Here is a 6,000-nt window from a genome sequence, read left to right as displayed (position 1 = left end):
CAGCTTCTCGAAACAGATCATATCCATCCTGACGAAGTTTCTAAATTCTTGCGCATCTTCACGCCTCAGTTCTTTCATAAGCAGTGAATATAATCGCCTCCATTCGTCCCTTCTTTTCAGCCAAGGCCGAACTCGACAAACTCAGCCTTTTCGTTTTCGTCGTCGTTCTGCACTAATCTGAAGATTTACTGTCACTTCCGGGCAATAGCTCCAAAAACAAGTGGGTCCTCGATGTGCAAAATGCTGTATAAATACATATACTTTTGTAACCAAGTGTCATGATATAAAACTAGGGTTGCCATAATCTCGGAATCCAAAAACAGGACAAAACTTACGGTCACCGTAGCCGATCGAAGGAAATAAGAGCAATAAGGAGTGCTCATGCCCATAAGCTAAGGGAAATGTGCATTTAATTAATGATCCAGAGTTTAGGAAGGACTGCTTCATTAAGAAAGCATTTATTACAAAAAATAAGAATATGCATTACATTATTCAGTACACGAAGTTCTATTGTCATCATTTGAGCTTTTCTTATACCAATCGTATTTCTCAGAACCTTGAATAGATGATAGGAACTTAATCTGGTTCTCAATTAGTTTATGAAATTCACTGCAACTTACATTTTTCATGTTGTTCTGTATTTGCATCATTGCATTAACCGATTTTACTGTTAACCTATTACTTTCTTCTGTCCACTGAGAACTCATGTTCTGTTCTGTTTGGATTTTATATAATGTGAAGGCAAAGAGATAACATATTGATGCTTCTTTGGCAGCAATTTTTGAAATTACCGGAAGTTGACTTCAAATCCAGCAAATATCGCGGACATTTGCCTTTTCGGCCCGGACGTTTTCATTTACCCTAAAATCGCGGACTGTCCGTGAAATCCGTGGCGTATGGCAACCCGCTATAAAACTAACTTTGAATCTGTAATTCAGAACAGTAGTAACGTACATAAGAAAATAACAATTACTTAATAAACAATGACTAAAAAAAAACAAATTTCTTATTAAATATGAACCTTGAGGTCACATAAATAATTTGAACGAATGACGTTCCAATATGTCACACAGTCCCCCTTGTGTTTCGAGCAGTGGAACAAACCACTCTACAAGCGATCAGACAGTTCTATCTGCGCTTCGCTCGCTGTTACCGTCTACTGCGCATGTGCGCCAAGTATATCCCGCGTGAATGGTGTAATAGGTCTACGTGAAACAGCCAGTAGTTACAGATATGCACGCTTGGGGCGTTGGTGCACAGATATACGGTTTAGGCGCATCCTGTAATAGGGGCTCAACAGTATATACGCTTTTGCTTAATGGTGGCTATATGATTTACTAAATGCCAAATGTACAAATGAAAACAATTTATGCCGATGGAAATTAATGACTGCACATGATCTTTCTCGCTGCTTCTTGTTTAGCATCGACCATGACGTCCTCTGTCACTAGTTACACATTCCTCCTGGAGAGACAATGCATCTCGTTTGCGTACCACTTGTATTTACTCGTACAATTTGAACGGTGCTCTGTCGGAGCGCGAGATACGGCGTGGGTGCGCATGGTGGGGGAAGCCGTTGGAGGGAGAAAGGCACGTCACACGGCGCCAGGTCACGAGTGCGTGAACCGCTAATGCCAGTTGGCGACGCTCGCCGACAGCAGACCCGGTCGCTTGCTTGCACCACTTTACTCACACAGGTACGTTATATGCGGGACTTTACGTTTTGCCAAGATGTTGCTACTGCCACACAAGCTCAGTGTGCCGTTCCACGCCATCTTTGCATTCCTCTCTGTTTCTATTTTCTCTGGGTTTTGTTGTCATTTCTAGCCGAATGCATTTGTAGGATGCTTTCTGTAGCCTTCGGTAGCATTAGTGCGTAACCGAAATTCTAAAGTACTTCTGGTAGGATTAACAACTGCAGTGTGTTTCTATATTGTACTTCTTTGTAAACATATCTCAGGACTAGTTAAGAATTATGGAGGCAATATTAACAGTCGGCGGGAAAATTAACGATTTATTACTAAAAGGTAGAATGAGCGGTGCTGTCATGGTGAAAATTAGTGCTCCTAAAAGAATTTCTAAAAACTTTTTCTCAGAGGTTTCCATTCCTTAGAAACCTCGGTAAGAACATATTCGGAGTTAAACAAATTCCTTTATCATGTTTATCAGAATAAATATTATCCGAGGTGCTATTACACTGCAATAAGCATTCACATCTAAAAGATGGATAATATTGTTAACTACATCATTAACATAGGAGCTGAGGTCTAATGTGTTCCGATGTCAACAACATAATCCATTGTCATTCGCATCGTGCGACAATGCGATACTGACAATATCTCAACAATGGCATGTTGTTATCGTTTCATCCGTAAGACCGTAAGGCTCTAAGCACTATGGGACCTAACATCTGAGGTCATCAGTCCCCTAGACTTGAACCTAACTAACCTAAGGACATCACACACATCCATTCCCGAGGCAGGATTCGAACCTGCGACCGTAGCAGCAGCGCGGTTCCAGACTGAAGCGCCTAGAACCGCTCGGCCACAGCGGCCGGCCTATCATTCGTATGAACGCTATGCGAGAGAAATGGGCGGTGAGACATTGCTTGTAACAGTTTCTCCTTAAGTGAAAAGTTACGACAAATTAATCGGTAAAAATACACTTACAAAATACCAGTTCATAGGTTCTTCATCTACGTGAGTGGGTTGCACGTAGAAGGAATAGTCTCGTTGTAAAGCGCGTTCAAAATTAGTAGCGACTTTTGGCAGTCCAGTACGCAGCGGCTGGTGGGTGGCGTAGTTGCCAGTTAACTTCACGGCGTGACCGCCAAGCCGGCCTATCTGCAATCTTTCTCAAACGATTAAGGAAACTATTCGTGAATAAACTCTGATTCTCGCACACCTCACAGCTTCATTCGTGAGCTTCGTGATGAACTGCCTATCATTACCTTAATGGTCATAGTTATTGTGATATTTCGATGTTAGGAAACTAGAGTTTTTTGTGACAAATATGGGTAGCCATGAACTTTCCTTTAGTGCGTGTTAGATCACATGTAGCTGCGTATGAAATTTAGATAACATATTGAATTATTCTTTAAACTTAACACGATACCGCTATCTGTCTCCAGTGTCGTGAAAATGGAATGTATGTATAGAGCTCTGTCACGAACACTCACGTCGGTGAAAAAACCAGAATAAAATATTAATAAACCCCTCCGATCTCATAAACGGTCAGAGATACCGAAACAAACTTTTGCCAAATGATACCACGCAAAGATGAGAGTATTTTGCCATATTAGTGATATGCGAAACTTCCATATATAATTAACTAAACATACACTGTTTTTAGCCATCTTTCACTTATTATTATTAATGTTATTGCACAACCCATCTTTCTGGTTATAAGCCCCTTTTTAAGTACTTTACTGATTCCCAAAGATGATAATACATAGATAAACATGATAACAAGGCAAAGATAATCTCTACTTCTTAGGTATCGATCCATAGTTTATGTACGCTTAAATCATTCTTTAACAAATTGCATCCATCATTACACATTCACCTATTATACTACAATGACCGAACTAAAGTTATGCATCAGCTAAGATTTTTTTTAACTACGGTGGACAGGGGTCCTAAGTTTTGCTTCTATGCTGGGGTTGTGATCTCATCTAAAAGAAGTGAATAATTGAATTGGGTTTGTTTCTTTAATAATAGGTGTGGGGATATACACATCTGTGGCAGCGTGGAGTTTTTGGCTTGTACAAAAGTTCTGTTACCTCAGTCTTACACGTGTTTACCTTTTTCCAATGGAACATTTCTTTGTACCCAGAGCAAAACATTCACTTTCCTCCAAGTATTATTGAAGCTTTATCCATCACGACGGAGTGGTATGGCACATTGTCCATTACTATTGTCGAAATGGTTCAAATGGCTCTGAGCACTATGGGACTCAACTGCTGTGGTCATAAGTCCCCTAGAACTTAGAACTACCTAAACCTAACTAACCTAAGGACAGCACACAACACCCAGCCATCACGAGGTAGAGAAAATCCCTGACCCCGCCGGGAATCGAACCCGGGAACCCGGGCGTGGGAAGCGAGAACGCTACCGCACGACCACGAGATGCGGGCTACTATTGTCGAATTCGGAGGAATATTATGCAGAACAACATTATCTTCACACCCTTTGAACGTGTTCTTGTACGACCACTTTTATTGCGAATCTCGTGTTCAGATGGTTCAAATGACTCTGTGCACTCTGGGACTTAACTTCTGAGGTCATCAGTCCCCTGGAACTTAAAACTACTTAAACCTAACTAGCCTAAGAACATCACACACATCCATGCCCGATGCAGGATTCGAACCTGCGACCGTAGCGGTCGCGCGGTTTCATACTGTAGCGCCTAGAACCGCTCGGCCACTCCGGCCGGCGTGTTCAGATGTTGCACTGTTTTTATTAATGCGACGACAACACAGAACACTAGTCCAATACGTGATTACTGCAGAACACTTCAGCACTAGAAAATATCACTTTCCAACGAGACCTAATGAACGTAGGTGCATCCAATGCGGCACGACATGATAGCGTAGCGTTTATCCACGGCGTGGCAAGAGGGGCGCTTTAGCCGGCCGCTGTGGCCGAGCGGTTCTAGGCGCTTCAGTCTGGAACCGCGCGGCCGCTACGGTCGCAGGTTCGAATCCTGCCTCGGGCATGGATGTGTGTGATGTCCTTAGGATAGTCCCAGGGGACTGATGACCTCAGAAGTTAAGTCCCAGAGTGCTCAGAGCCGTATGAACCATTTGATTTTGTTGCCATTGCACGCACACCGTCCCTTCTGGACACAAAATTGTTCATATGGCTCTGAGCACTATGGGACTTTACATCTGACGTCATCAGTCCCCTAGAAGTTAGAACTACTTAAAGCTAACTAACCTAAGGACGACACACACATCCATGCCCGAGGCAGGATTCGAACCTGCGACCGGTGCAGTCACGCGGTTCCAGACTGAAGCGCCTAGAACCGCTCGGCCAACCCCAATGGCAACAAATCGTCCTCTAGAAACCGGTCCTCCAAATCTGGTATACGCACTTTCCGCCACCTGGCTGCACGTTCGTCGATCTGAAAGGTTCTGTGATCACACGAATGCCCAAAAAGGGCTTTAAATGTTCTGTGATGTGGTTGGTGTCTGTGAGGGTACTTTTTTGATATAGCCGTGCTGCTTCTCGACCGTTTCCATCTGCTTGGCCGTACACAAACACCGTATCGGCTTGTTCCCGACATTAACACCGGACCATTCCCCTGCTACAGTGCTCTGTGTCAGTCACACAGCCTGCAACGCAAAAGAAACACAGGGCACGTGGTGAGAGCAACTTGCATTCGTCGGCGTCTACTACCGCGGCAACGATGCAGTTTTGAACACCTGCTCGTAGGACCTTTCTTACTCCGTTTTCAGTCAGGAATCCGTCCCTGCATTTTTTCAGTTTTGTTAATGTTCTCTTCGTATACATTCGTATTACCGCGGACAGTCGGTCAATTTGAGGCCGCTGTCTTTACTAACAGCCTAAACGAAAGAAGAAAGATTAGGCTTTAAGGTCACAGCGACGACAAAGTCATCAATGACGAATCTCAAGATTGGGAAGAAATCGTCTGCACCGTCTCAAAGGAATCTTCCTGGCAATCGTCATAATTGAATTAGGGAAAATAAGGAGAAGTTAATTCTCCGCAGTCGGGCAGGGATTTGAACCCTGCTCCATCAGAATGTAAGGCCAGTGTCATAAGGGGGCCACACACGAAGGGCACATCGCAGCGACCCGTCTACAGGCCGTGCGATGCGTCCGGAGGTCGCAAGTGTGTAAAATATCAGGTCACGCGATTGATCTCTTATCGCGTGGAATTCTCATGCGATGTGATGAATAGCGTGCGATATGTGGTAATATGGCTGCTATTCGATGCAACGGAAACGAACAAGTAACTTATTCCTCAATTTATAAACGA

The 6,000-nt window shown here is 43.6% G+C and overlaps 1 protein-coding gene across 1 annotated transcript in view; it reads left to right on the top strand.

The window, feature by feature from the left end:
• The first annotated feature begins 1,599 nt into the window (after positions 1–1,599).
• LOC124621922 (UDP-glucosyltransferase 2-like) overlaps positions 1,600–6,000 on the top strand; it is a 109,278-nt gene continuing 104,877 nt past the window's right edge. The window contains exon 1 of the mRNA XM_047147428.1: positions 1,600–1,697. The gene's annotated coding sequence lies outside the window, so the exon portion shown is untranslated. The remainder of the gene's footprint in view (positions 1,698–6,000) is intronic.

Source organism: Schistocerca americana, chromosome 7 (assembly GCF_021461395.2).
Source record: "Schistocerca americana isolate TAMUIC-IGC-003095 chromosome 7, iqSchAmer2.1, whole genome shotgun sequence".
Classification (NCBI taxonomy): Eukaryota; Metazoa; Arthropoda; class Insecta; order Orthoptera; family Acrididae; genus Schistocerca; species Schistocerca americana.
The sequence above is the reverse complement of the archived record's forward strand: the minus strand, read 5'-3'. Positions and strand labels throughout refer to the sequence as shown.